Source organism: Panthera pardus, unplaced genomic scaffold, assembly GCF_024362965.1.
Source record: "Panthera pardus isolate Hobbes unplaced genomic scaffold, ASM2436296v1 HiC_scaffold_7, whole genome shotgun sequence".
In the NCBI taxonomy this organism is placed as follows: Eukaryota; Metazoa; Chordata; class Mammalia; order Carnivora; family Felidae; genus Panthera; species Panthera pardus.
In genome coordinates, this window is record NW_026527002.1 from 55,125,925 (window position 1) to 55,140,601 (window position 14,677).

Genomic DNA, 14,677 nt, shown 5'->3' on the forward strand with positions numbered 1-14,677 from the left:
GCTGAGTGTTTCATTCGCTGTGCAGAAGCTTTTGTCTTGATGAGGTCCAAACAGTTCATTTTTGCCTCTGGAGACATGCCAAGTACGAAATTGCTGCAGCTGAGATTAAAGAAGTTGTTGCCTGTTTTCTCCTCTAGAATTTTGATGGTTTCCTGTCTTACATTTTGGTCGTTCACCCATTTGGGGTTTATCTTTCTGCATGGTGTAAGAAAGTGGTCCAGATTCATTCATTCTTCTGCATGTCGCTGTCCAGCTTTCCCAGCACCATTTGCTGAAGAGACTTTTTTCCGTTGGATACTCTTTCCTGCTTTGTCAAAGATTAGTTGGCGATATGTTTGTGGGTTCTTTTCTGGGTTCTCTACTCTGTTCCATTGACCTGTGTGCCTGTTTTTGAGCCAGTACCATAGTGTCTTGATGATTACAGCTTTGTAATAAAGCTTGAAGTCCAGAATTGGGATACCTCTAGCTTTGGTTTTCTTTTTCAACATTACTTTGGCTATTTGGGGTCTTTTGTGGTTTCATACACATATTAGGATTGTTTGTTCTAGATCTGTGAAGACTGCTGTTATTTTGACAGGGATTTATTTCATTGAATGTGTAGACTGCTTTTGGTAGTATTGACATTTTAGTCATATTTGTTCTTCTAATCCATCTGCATGGAATGTTTTTCCACTTCTTTATATCTTCTTCAATTTCTTTCATAAGCTTTATATATTCTTCAGGGTATAGAACTTTTACCTCTCTGGTTAGGTTTATTCCTAGGTATTTTATGGGTTTTGGTGCAATTATAAATGGGATCAATTCCTTGATTTCTCTTTCTGCTGCTTCATTTTTGGTGTATAGCAATGCAACCAATTTCTGTCCTTTACTTTCGAAGGACAATTATGTTGGATACAGAATTCAAAGCTGTTGTTGATATTGTTTTCCTTAACCACTTTAAACATTTCGCTCCACCCTCCTCAGGCTTAATGGTAACTGAGAAGTACCAGAAGAAGTTCCAGAAGTCTGATAAAATTCTTGTCCTTCATTCTCAACAGTAAGTTCTGTTGTTGTTATTTGTTTGTTTCCCTTCTCTTGTTTCTTTCACAAATTTCTCTTTGTCTTTGATTTACTGCTGTTCAAATATGATTTACCTAGGTATAGATTTTTTATAATTTATCCTGCTTAGTGTTCCCTGAGCTTCCTAGATTTATGACTTAATGCCTGTCATTAATTTTGGAGCAAGATCAGTCACTATTACTTCAAATATTTCTTGTTTTTTTCATTCTATCTTTCCCTCTGGTAATCCAATAACACATATGGACACATTTGGCAATTATAATTGTAACTGGATATATCCATTTTTGCTTGTTGTCAACCTATCCATTAGTTACCTTTAACATATTAATTATAGTATTTTAAAGGCCTCATCTAGGACTGATTCATATGATTGCTTTCTCTATGAAAGTATATTTGTCTCCTTGCTCTTTTGTGTACTTCATATATATTTTGAAAGCTGAATATCTTTTATAGGACAATGAGCACTAATACAAATAATTTTTATTCTGCAAATGGGCACAAAATTCTTTCCACTAGATCTTTAGTTCAAACACTTGAGTAAATCAGTTTAGGAGCTGACATTCAAATATTCTCAAAATAAAAGGAAAATGAAAGCAATTTAATTATCTATACTTGGACACAAAGTTTTGGCTTTAGTGATACATAAAAGAAATGGGAAGTGTATTCTCATATATATTATGTATATATATTTATACATATGTTAGGTATATATCAGATATATAGATAACTTATTCTGCTATAAATATATTTATATTTATATATAAAGTAGAATTTCTCCAAGTGGACTTGCTGCAGATAAGAATGATCTTACATAGATCTTAAAAATTTTTAGAAGGATATATATCCTGAGTGCTTGGAGCAGAATCAACTTTTTCTCCATTTTATTATAAATAAGGTATAGACATTTTTCTGCTTTGGAATATTTTTTCATGACTCGAATCTCTGCATTCCAGATCAACCATAAATAGACACACAGTTAATTTTATGGGGACTAGGAAAAATCTAAAGTCAATTTATGTTAGGTAAGTCCTTTAGAAACTTGCTATTCAGAATATGGTGTAAAGACCAGCAGCCTCAATATCATCTGGGTGTTCACCAGAAATGCAGAATATCAGATCCCATTCCATATGTACTGAACTTGAATAAGAATCTTAATAAGTATAGGTGAGCTAGCACAAATGTTTCAAGAAACTCTGCTTTCAAGGACAAATAAAATTCATTCTGATACTAATCACTTGCAGTGTCCAATCCCTTCAGAATGTTCAGGTTCTCATATGTTGTTTCCCATTTGATGCAAATAGGCTGAAAAAAATTCAGTAGAAGCCCTCTAGCATTCGTGTAATATTATTTACTAAGTTATAATTACAATTTCAGTATTACACTTGACCTTTGGATACTTGCAATCCATGAGGGCCTTCATGGGCCCAAAATAATTCTGCTGCATTAAACTGCTTATGCTTTAAAAGAGAGACATACAAGTGCTCTGTTACTACTCTGTTATTTAAAAATAAACCGGTTCATATACCACACAATTATATAGAAAAGAATGAGAAAACTCTGTCATTTTGGAGGCCAAATCTAAAACAATAACCTCTTCTATTGTGTATTAATTTGTTGAGATTCTAAAATTTTGCTTCTTCTTCTCCAGAAAATGCACTTATACATTATTTTGAATAAAATATAAGATATCCTATAACTATGTCCTCAACTCAGGTGAAGTCATACTTCACATTAAGTAGAGAGTAATACTACGTGTATTTATTCTAAGCATAGTTGTGCCTTTTTTTAGTCTATATAATTTGGCGGCTAATATCTGGATAACTAATAACCTCTAATAATATATTCTTCAATATCATATAAAATTCTATAAGTCATAATTTCTAAATTTTCAACAACAGTAATTAATAGGTCTTATATCATTTTTGTATCAGAGAAAATATATTTTAATCTGAGAGGTTTAAGAACATGATTTATTATAGTTAAATAGTATAGAAAAGGATAATTATGCTTACACTCCATTTATTGATATTTGTAAAATATGTGTCACTAAAGAGTAACAGTGTAAACATTAGAATAGTCGTTTATTATATGCTTTTAAATCTTGCTGTCATAGACAGCCTAGAGGCATTCTTTTTTTTCTTATGTGTACTTGTCAATTTTTAGCTCTATCCAAAGATGGACAAAATTCATCATTTTTTCTGTCCCAGAGTTACATGGTGCTTGTGAACTATTATGTTATTGTTTTAGTTTGGATAGATTTGCAATTCTTGCATTTTGCCTGAGACTGTTGTTGAACTGAATCCCCAAATGCAAAGTAAAAGTCAGCAAAACCTGCCAAGTTTTCCCCAGCTTTGGATTGAAAGGTAAAGTCAGAAATTTTCTAAACCAAATTGGAAAAGTGAAAAATAGCCTAAGGACAAAAAAATCCCTTAACTAAAAGAGTAGTTGGAGGCATCATCACAAGATTTGGAACAACACTGAGTTATACACTGAGTATACAGAATATCAAATTCCCTAATACAAGAATTGAGTGTCACTGATTTTATGCTCTTCTATTTTCATTGCACTGTTCAACAAATCTTTTCACTTGTCACAAAGATGAGTCAAAAGAACTGCATGTGGTACAGAATACTTCTTCCTACTTGCTCCCAACTAACCAGTATTCTCTTCATAAACTTTTCCATTCTCAGTTCATTTTTAAAATGATGAATGGCTTAGACAAATGTTCTCACAAGTCTTAAGTGTGAAGAAAGCCATATTCCAAAATAATTATCAAAAACACTTACTTATTATATACCATGTCTTCTATTTTTTTTTTTTTTTTTTTTTTTTAAGTAGGCTTTAGACCCAGTGCAGAGCCCAGTGCAGGGCTTGAACTCATGACCCTGAGATCAAGATCTGAGCTAAGATCAAGAGTCCGATGCTTAACCAACTGAGTCACCCATGTGCCCCATATGCCATTTCTTTTAAATTAACACCAGTATGATACTATTATAGAACAAATAAAAGTAAACAGAAGAAATAAAGCTATGAAAAGCTACATTCAAGTCATTCTTCCTCTTGATTTGACTCTCATATATGAAAATACTGAGTATTTTACCCCAAATTTTATTTAATATTGAAACATCAAAGTAATATATTATTGAGATAACTCAATTTTTTCTCTATGTCTAAGAGCTACCTGAGAAACTTTAAGTGCATTTTTTTACTCCATCTAAATGATGCACTTTAGGTGTTTTGTTTTTTTTTTAAATCCGTAAGTTGATATGGATATCCCAGAATTTCAAGTAGAACTGTGGCTTTTTTTTTTTTTTTTTTTTTGCATAGCCACTTCACAGGTTTTTGCTTCAGTTTCCTGATTTACAAAATGTGGAGTGTGTGTGTGTGTGTGTGTGTGTGTGTGTGTGTGTGTCTAGATACAGGAATTTAAATCAAATAGAACTGAGTTTGTGTTCCTGCTTAACCAGTTATTATTTGAAACAAATCAAGCATATCTTATAATGTTGTTGAACTCCTCTGTAAAATACAAATATTAATATCACATCATAATTATAAATATTTCATGAGATGACCTACAGTGTATGTGAGCTCTTGGATTATTACTGTTTACTCAAAAACATATTGGCCTTCTTCCTTCTGAGTTTAGATATCTCTTCTAAAATATTGTTTGTGCCTGTAATTCTGATTCTGATCTGCTCCTATAGCCTTTGGCAGGATACATGTTTTTAAATAAATAAATAAATAAATAAATACACACACACACACACACACACACACTCACACACATACACACAAATTACTTGAAATGGCTACTAGTCAAACTCTGAAACCTTAGAGAAGTTCACTTTGGCACAGGCACCATGTTGTGTGCAAGAAAACCCCATTTTCCAGTTAGCTAGTTGCCAGGCAACCTGACAAATCTCTTAGAGTAAATTACCAAACAATCATTCTTGTCTTTCTTTAGCAGAAAGTTAAGATTAAAGAAATTAAATATACCATAAATTCTCCTTAATACCAACACGTGTATAATACCCCAGAAAACAAAAGGATATTATATTTGTGAGCAATAATAGACAAATCACAAAAGTAAGGTATTTTTTTTCTAGAACACTTGTGCTTTGTCAGACTTTGTGCATAGGTTATTTGTAATTTTCAAAGCATATCTGCTAGATATGTACTTTCTCCCCAGCTTTAAAAGTAAGCAAATTAAAAGTAGGCAATTTCCAAACACTTCATAATCAGCAAACGTAAGCTGAGATTCAAACCCACATCTTTATAAATCTCTAATCAAAATGATTGCCACCCTACGATTTCATGAGTACAGAAGACAACATGCTTAAACTTATACCACACAGGGAAAAATATATTTCTTAGAAGAAATAAAATGTTAACAAGAATGGATTTTAGTAAGGAAAATTATATTAGTTTTTTTTTTCTGACTGACCTGATAAGTTGCAGGGCAAAGAAATACAGTTTGAATTGGACCCTGAAAGAAATGAAAGGAAATACACAGAAAGGAAGAGGTGGCTATAATTAATTATATATAATTTCCCTCTTAGTATCTTTCAGTTCAGTAAAATAGTTATTTTCAAAGCATATGTATGCAATAGTCCAAACATTTACCACAGATTACACCTTCCAAATACCCCACTTCCTAATACATTAGTATTACTAGTACTACCTTCATGAATATGAATGACATGAGTTGATAACATATCAGTACAGAACCTGGTAACAAGATGGCCTTGTTAACAGAAGTTTCTAAGATGATTTTTGTGAGGTAATGAAAAGGATTTCAAAATAATCTTTCAAAACTGTTTGCTGTTCAAGATAGCGTAACAGAAAAGCAATATTCCTGCCCACTAGAATATCTTATATGTGTGTGTGTATATGAACATCAATTTTCAGACACTGGACATCAAAAAGTGAAAGGAAATAATCCATGAGGGAGGGAAAGTAAATTAGTTAAGACTAATGTTTGTTTCAGTTTATTTCCTGGAAAGAATTTCCAGGCACAGGGAAAAGACAGAGCCAAGGTGGAAGTCCAGGGGTGTTCCTGGGTTAAAGGGCCCAACCTGGGTCTTGAAGAGGAAGGCAGCTTGAGCTGTAGGGCATACTAGTGGAGAGGAGAAAGTTGTACAGAGAGTTCTAAAATGATCTATAGAGGGTACTCCTCAATTCTTCAGCTATGTACTTATCAGTTAATGCCAGTGGTGAAACTATTTGAGGCTGGCAGAATGCTACCTAAAATCAGTAGAGGGAACAATACCCAGTACTTTCCACTGTTTCACCAGACAAAGCAGATCAGCTCATGATTCCAGGGGCAAATGCATAGAGTTCTCAGAAGGGTACTTCCTGAGGAGAGGGTCAAAATTAGCTCTACTAAAGGTTAGTGGTTCCTACCTAAAAACCTTACAAATAACTCTCAAGAAGATCAAACTACTTTCCAGTAATTGTGTCTCACAATAAAGATCAAGAACATGAATAGGAATATAAAAATCATTCAGTAAGGTAAAACATGCAAAGCTGGTATCACACTTTTAAAAAAAAATTAGTAAGAATGCAAAAAAGGAAAATATAACACATAAAAAAGAAAATTCAAACGACAGAATCAGGCCAGAAATAATAGATATGATATAATATGGTAACAGGTTTTGTTTTGTTTTGTTTTGTTTTCCAAGTACCTGACCAACCAACAAAGCCATTACCATTGTCAAAGGTTCAAAATTATGTATCTGCATTAGGTTCCCAATTGCTGTTTACACAGATTACCTGAAATTTAATGGCTTAAACCATACAGATTTATTGTCTGATTGTTCTGGATGTTGGAAACCTGAAATGAGTTTTATGGGGCTAAAGTCAATGTGTCAATAGTACTTCTTTTCTTCTGTTTTTATTTCTTCTTTCTAGAGGGAAATTCCTTTTTTTGTTTTAACTTTTCCAGCTCCTAGAGGCTACTTGTGGACCATTCCTCCATCTTCATATCCATCTTTGTGGCTTCTGGCTTATGAAGCTCTTTGTGATGACACTGGACTCCCCTGAAAAGTCCTGGATAATTTCCCCAGCTTGACACCCTTAAATTAACCACATCTGCAAAGTCCCTTTTGCCATATAAGATAACATATCCCCAAGTTTCTAAGATTAGCATGTAGGCATCTTTGAGCGGCATTATTCTGTCAACCACAGTATCCCTTCTTCCAGGCAAAGTAGTCATTTGGATGGGTCTTTGACAAAGTTCTTTCCACTAGAAAGATTTTGAGTTTCTCTTCTCTCCTTCAGATCCACTGCAGAGAGCAGCTGTAATGCTCTAGAAGTTCACTTACAGCTGGTATCAGCATAGCCTATAGAACAGGGTCAATTGTTTTTCCTTCTGTGATCACCAGTCTTAGGGAACTCTTCATTCAGCAATGTTCATGTATAGAAGCTGGTGGTGATCCAAGAAGTGGACATGTGATGAGAGTCTGGACCTGCTCACACAACCTATTTATTTCTTCCCTAACTATTCTAGCCTGATTCTCTCTCTCTCTCTCTCTCTCTCTCTCTCTCATTTGGAGGATTCCTGTCACAATGATTAGTGTTATGGCTTGGTACATCATGTTAGCAGCTCAGGTTTTAGGTTCACTTGATGCCTCATTATAAGCATTCTCTTTTAACAGGTTTCAGTACCAAAAATGAGTTTATTCCTCACATAAAATATTAATCCATAGTGAATATAAATTTACCTCAAAATCCTTGTAGTTCTACAAGGTGGGTTTTCCTGTGTCTCTGTACAGAATCCTTATTTATCATAGACATATTGAGACATATTGAATTGGTGTATGAAATTAATTGCTGTATGGAAACAGATTGTTTTTCCCTTCTAATTTCAAATTTGCCTTTAAAAACAACACATAAAAATTTTAATTACATGTCATCGATGTATAGATAACATACAAGCAATAAGAGCAATAAATATAGCATTTTCTAAGACAGTTCTGTTTATAGTGTTATTCTTAAGCTCAACCCCATAGCAACATGATTAAAAAGGGCAAAAATGGGTGGTTATACAATTAATTATCGGCTGAGTTGAAAGTCACAGTGGCTGTTAGAACTCCCTGTAAAGCAAATGTTTGAGGGTTCACTGTCAGGCACTATAACACTCAGATGTCTGAGAAAGTTTACTACAATTGATCACAATAGGGTAATTAAATAGAAAAACCACTCACTTGTGCATCTGTTAACTTTAGTATTCCACAAGTAGAGGCAACCGTTAGATCTCTAGATAATCTTCTTGATAATATATCCTTTGGATACAGGGATATTGTACAAAAGCATAACTGAACATATTGGGCACAGTAAGTTTTTTGCAGTTCTGAAAGAAAGATAAATAATGTATAGCTTCTCTTACTCATAAAACACTAACAGGCATGGTTGTTAGGCATTAGTAGATAGAGCTGCCACATGCCTAAGGAGGCATTGGAATGGCAGGCTGAGAGAGAAAGAATTAATAGGTGTTCTGTAACCCATCATTTGTATCTCAATAATATGGAGGACAGAGAAATAAAGAAAACATAAAAGATCTATCCCCAACAAATCTCCTGATAAAAATTATGAGAAAAATACAGAGTCTTTACTAATTGAGTGCTTTTAGCAAGATATACACTGTCTATATGTAATTGCTTATGATGGACAAACTGAAATTTACAGATTTATGGGACATGACCTGCTGTAAAATTTCGGTCAATTATGTGATTATAAAAGATGAATTTTTTTATGACTGAAATAGCTTATTTTGTGTCAAGTGATGGTATAGACTTTCATCCCTTAGAGATGTCATGTTGAAGGGTACCTATTCCATCCTAACAAGATACAAACAATGGGACAAGGTGTTCTAGCTCCTTTCATGCATGGTTCCTCACTCCATTCCAGCTCCATCATATATATAAATTAGGAACCCATGGGGATCTAGATTTACTTATTTATATGTATCATCTTCTTATGTGTCTACAACATGTTCTTTTATTAAACTGGTTTGGAAGTAAATTAAAGTGGAAAAAAATTAAGTGTATCCAAGAGATCATTTAGCAATCTTTGTACCTAGTACAGATTCAACCTGGTACATACCTAGTACAGGTATGGCTTGTTCATTTAATTTTAGGATGACCTCTTTTAAGTGGGAAGGATAAGGGAGTTAGATAAAAATGAGCAACACCCTATTCCCCAGAACACATATGTACTCCAAGGTTACACAAGGTCTGATTAAAGCCCTGACACCTGCAAGTTCTTGAGCTGTGGGGATCATTTCTATTCATTTATGAATATTGTAGAGGGGTGCTTGTTAAATTTTAATGTGCATGTGAATCATATTGGTATCTTACTAAAATATAGGTTCTGTTTTAGTTATTCTGGGATAGGGTCAGATATTTACTAACAATGTTGATTCATGCCCACAATTTGAGTAGTAAAAATCAAGGACATTTTTTGGGGGGACTCTTGGAATGGAAGGTCCAGTATCACTCTAAGAGATAGTCCTAATGGCATAAATTCATTTTGATATTTTTTTGAGGGGATAAGAAATGTGGAAGACTAGCATCAAGCAAACAGAATGGAGGTGTGAGATAGGATAAGAGTGGTAGCCTCTTTTCTGCATATCTGACCAGTACTCCCAGTGAATATCTCAGCTAAAGCATATGTTGTCACATATACCACATAGTGTAAGTTCTATCATCTCTGAGCTCATTAAAAAAAAAATTGAATTGTATAATTCAATTATAATTGACACCTCAAAATACAATATAATTTTTTAAAGAAATCTACATTTTACATGAATAAGGAAAATGAGAAAATCCCAGATTAGCATGGAATAACCTAATCCCTTGCCCTATAGGGGCTCCAAGGAAGCAAGCAAAAATAGAGCCTGTAACAGACCCAGTGTTGTATCGTAGGGGTGGTCCACTGAAAAGCTTATTGTTCGCAGGCTAGGTCCTGAAGAAATACTCCCAATACTAGTGCAGAGTAAACTTATGCTATAGACCAAGAGAAATATTAGGGCCCCAATTGTTGGGCTTGTTACTGCCAGATGCGAAATGTCTGAATAACAGCAAAGAGTTGGGCTGAATATATCACAGCCCAGTGTATCACACTACAGGGCAATTCAACTGTATTCAGTAGCTTAGGCATTGAACATGCTTATGGCTCATCAAATGATACCTCTACCACATCAAGTATTCTTGAAACTCCAGCCTGCAAATCCTGGACTTGTCTCTCTTAGTCTGTGAGTAGCATGTCTTATTTTCCAGCCCCCACAAGTCTCCAGACTAAATGCAAAAGGAGAGCCAGCAGGATATATGACAGATTTGTGGGTAATCTGGATTATATAGCCCAGAATAGACCTCTTGAAGGATTGCCTGTACAAGTAAATGACAGAAGATGTATGCCTCCATTTCTTTTTGAGGAACTCTGAAAACATAGATTTGAAAGCTTCAGCTCTGAGGTATAAATTTGTTAGAGGTTCAGTTTCAACAAAAACTAGTTGCTTACTTTAGCATGCTAAATACTGACTCACAAAAGTTGTTGGAAAATAATGAAAAAGGCAGCCATTGAAATAAATGTTAGACATGACTGAAAATGGAAATTATCCATAATATCTTGTTCTATTCTGCTCACTGTTGCTACGAGTGTGGCATTGTTCTGGAATAAAGATAAATGGCATTGAAAGCCCAAGAGGTCCTGAAACTAAGTGATGAGGAATAATTAGCAGAGGACATGGGCAGTGCCAGTTTGCCACTAGCCAGTTACACAGATATAAGTGTTTGAGAAGGATCTGGGAAACATGGCGTGGGTAGTAGAGAAAAGAGAAGATCCATGTAGTTTATGTTCTCGTAATTAATTGGCTACAAGAAGATGTAATTCCTTTGTAACCTCTAACAGGTATTTCCAAAGAGGAAACGATGTTATATGTTTATAGGTACTTCAAAAATAAGTCAAGTTGCCAAACTGAAGTCAGATTGTTTGTATGTTACTTCATCATCAAAACGCAGCTTCTGTGTTACATTTCTTGCCTGCAATTTATAAGCCAGAGAGAGGTTTTATCCTCAATGTGTCTGAAATAATGTTAAGAATACCTTGTTTTGTTAAATCCACCAAAGCTACTGCAAGTAGTATGTTCGATTCATGAGCTTTAGAATTATTCATATTGAACTGGTGAACACTGCTAAAAAATGTGGCCCATAAAAGCCAGATACTTTTCCTTAGCTCCCAAGTAAAGCTATGGAATTTGTGACAAGATAATATAAAAATCTACATCTATAATATCTTATTTTTTAAAGAATTGCCAGGTGTAAGGCCTGTCTCAGGGACTGAAAATTAATAACACTAAATGCAGTCACGTAGTATAAGAATAATAATGCATTGTCGGAGATACGGATTTTTTTAAAAAAATTAAGATATGCTATGAAAACAAGCAAATATGGCACATACCAATTTTCAGAATAATACTTAAAAATTGCTTACAAAGAAACATACACAGACATGAGAAAGGCTTTTTCACACTTACATATCAAAAACAAAGAAATCAAGTGAAATAGACTTTATATTACTGACAATGTAATAAATCTTTTCCTTAAAAGTGCCACAATGGGAAAGCAGATGTGGCAATCTCCAGAGTGGAACAAGAATATTTGATTACAATTTTCTGAGTACGAAGTAAGTAACAGTTGACATTTAAGATTATAATTTTAAACCTATTCAAATATCTGTTTCTTTATTTTATAAAATATTTAGATAGTGTTACCGGGGAAGAATGTATACTTGTGATAATATGCCTATATTTTTAATTATGCCAAAAGAATGCAATGCTAGTGACTCCTGGGTGTCTCATTAGATTGAAAGTCTGACTTTGGCTCAGGTCATGATCTCCCGATTCATGACTTCCATCCCCACATTGGGCTCCCTTCCATGCAGAGCCTGGTTTGGATCCTCTGTCCCCTTTCCTCTGTCCCCTTTCCTCTGTCCCCTTTTCTCTGCAATGTTAGACTGTTATTTGGTACTTATTTAACAAACAAATATGAAGGAAATAGGTACTAAAAGATGGCCTTACTTTAGTTAAGTAGCTGGTGGTGGGTAGAAGTTGGTAGTATAGAATAAAAATGTGAATATGAGAAAAACAATGATCAACAGTATAAGATTTCCAGGTGTCTTATTTAGTAAATTGGTCATAAACATAGGTGCTTTATAAAACTTTTTGAGAAGTCAAGGTATATTGAAAGTATTGATCATGATTTTTTTATTTCAGTGAAATATAATTCTGAGTAAAAAACATGGTATTATTTCAAAAGTAGGCTAAAATATTATATGTTCCATACTCAGTAAATACCCTATAAAAGGGCACTCAAGTTTTTCTGTAACCAGAAGTATAATATATATATATATATATATGAGTTGTATTGTTTTTAAAACATATGCTTACTTTACTTCATTTCAAAATTTAAAAACAACCTATGATAGTTATTTATAAGCAGGTAAATGAACAGAAAAACACATTTTAAAGAAAAAACTATTGAAACCCCACCTCCATTTTCCTTCTCATTTACTAGATCAACAGTCTTGCAGGTATATTTCTGCATATTTCTCCCTGCTCATGCATGCATATACTAGCAGAGGTAAATGCATATAGAATTTTGTTTATTTTTATAGAAAAATATCATACTATTTACATTTTTCTGTGATCATTATGTTTAATACTATATATTTACATTCCTAATAATGAAAATGTAACATATATTTTCACTGAACACACACACATGTACTTATACAGTTGTGAGATTTAAAAAATATGGTGAAGGTTTTAGAGCAATTATTTTATATATGTATAGACATATCTCCTATTTCAAGCAGTTCACTCCACCTCCACCTGATCATATCAGACAAACCACATAATTTTAACCAATGTGTATCTTCTATTATTTTTATACATGTTCTTATAACTACATATATAGTATGTCATCCTTGGAATTTAATATATACTTACAATAAAATCAATATTATAAAACACAACTTTGGGCCAGGAGCATAGTAAAACAAAACCAAATGAAAAATTTATTTATATATACTTTTTCTTGGTTCATGATGTTTGATGATTCCTCAGTGACAAGATGTAAATGTATTACTTGTAGAACAGAATATGAGCAAAATAATATGCATTCAATTTCAACAATACAAATTTGATACAAAATGGTTATCATGAAAAGTGGTGACAACAATACTGTTAGAAAAAGGTTTAGACCCTATTATATATTTTTTGGCAGTAAAGTTTAGTGTGTGCTCATACAGTAATTACTAATGCCTAAACTGCTCTAAGAATTGTATGATGGACCATCCAAAATTTGTATTATTTTCTTTTTTTACCTGTCAACATTGTCCTCCTGGAATTTATTATTTTTTGACATGTTGCAAATAAAAGTAATTCCAATTTAGGGGAAGAAGTTGGAGTCTCTACCTGACATGTCCTCATACCTTTCAGTGTGACTGCTGTTTGGCTATGTGCTTCAATGCCACCTTTGTATCTTTTTAAGTTAAGTAGACTAGAAGTGAGAACATATTGCACTCTGAATCTTTAAATCAATTTCCAACGTAAATTCAGTTGATACTGAGTCAGTTTCATATACCCTATACTATAGTACACTATATAATATGGTCCCTAACTCTCTCTAGCTGCCACTTTGTGTGTGTGTGTTTGTCTGCTGTACATTCTGCAGGAATTTACAATCCATAAGAACAGGGGCTTTGCTTTTATTTCTTGCTGTGTTTCGAGTACTTAGAACACTGCCTGATGCTGCCTGATGCTGATGGCCAATATATACACATATATTAAGTTTATTTATTTATTTTGAGAGAGAGAGACAGAGAGACAGAGCACACGAGTGGGGCAAAGGCAGAGAGAAAGGGAAAGAGAGAATCCCAAGCTCTCTGCACTGTCAGCATAGAGCTGTTTGGGGCTGGATCCCATGAACTATGTGATCATGACCTGAGCTGAAATCAAGAGTGGTTTGCTTAACCGACTGAGCCACCCACGTGCTCCTGACAATATATTTCTGTTGAATGGATAAACTGTGTTGTTTCAAGAATCCAAAATGTTTGGAAAGATTGTTAAGTGTCATAGAAAGGTTGGGTTACTCAGTGAAATATGCTGAAGGCAAACTGTTAGTAAGAACAATTTTGTTTGTGACAAGATCCATTTCAAAATATGTAATAATTCATTAGTCTGATCTTAAACACATTTCAATAATCCTAACTGTAGGATAGTAAATGACAGCACACCTTTAACAGAAAATTGTTTTTTACTTTCTAATTTGGCACTTAAGCAAAGTTTGTAATTTGCTGGCACAAAGTATATTCATCATGTTATCTTCTTTCCTCAAAGTCTTTGAGCATGAGAGGATGGTGTCCACTACTCAAATGATTGGAAAGGAAATGACTGGGGAAAAATAATAGCCAATATATCATTCCAACCTCCTAAACACTCTTTTCACATCAAATCCAAGCTTTTCTTTTCCTTTTTTTTAAGTTTCTTTATTTATTTTGAGACAGAGTGAGAGAGCAGGGAAGGGGCAGAGAAAGAGAGAGAGAATCCCAAACAGGG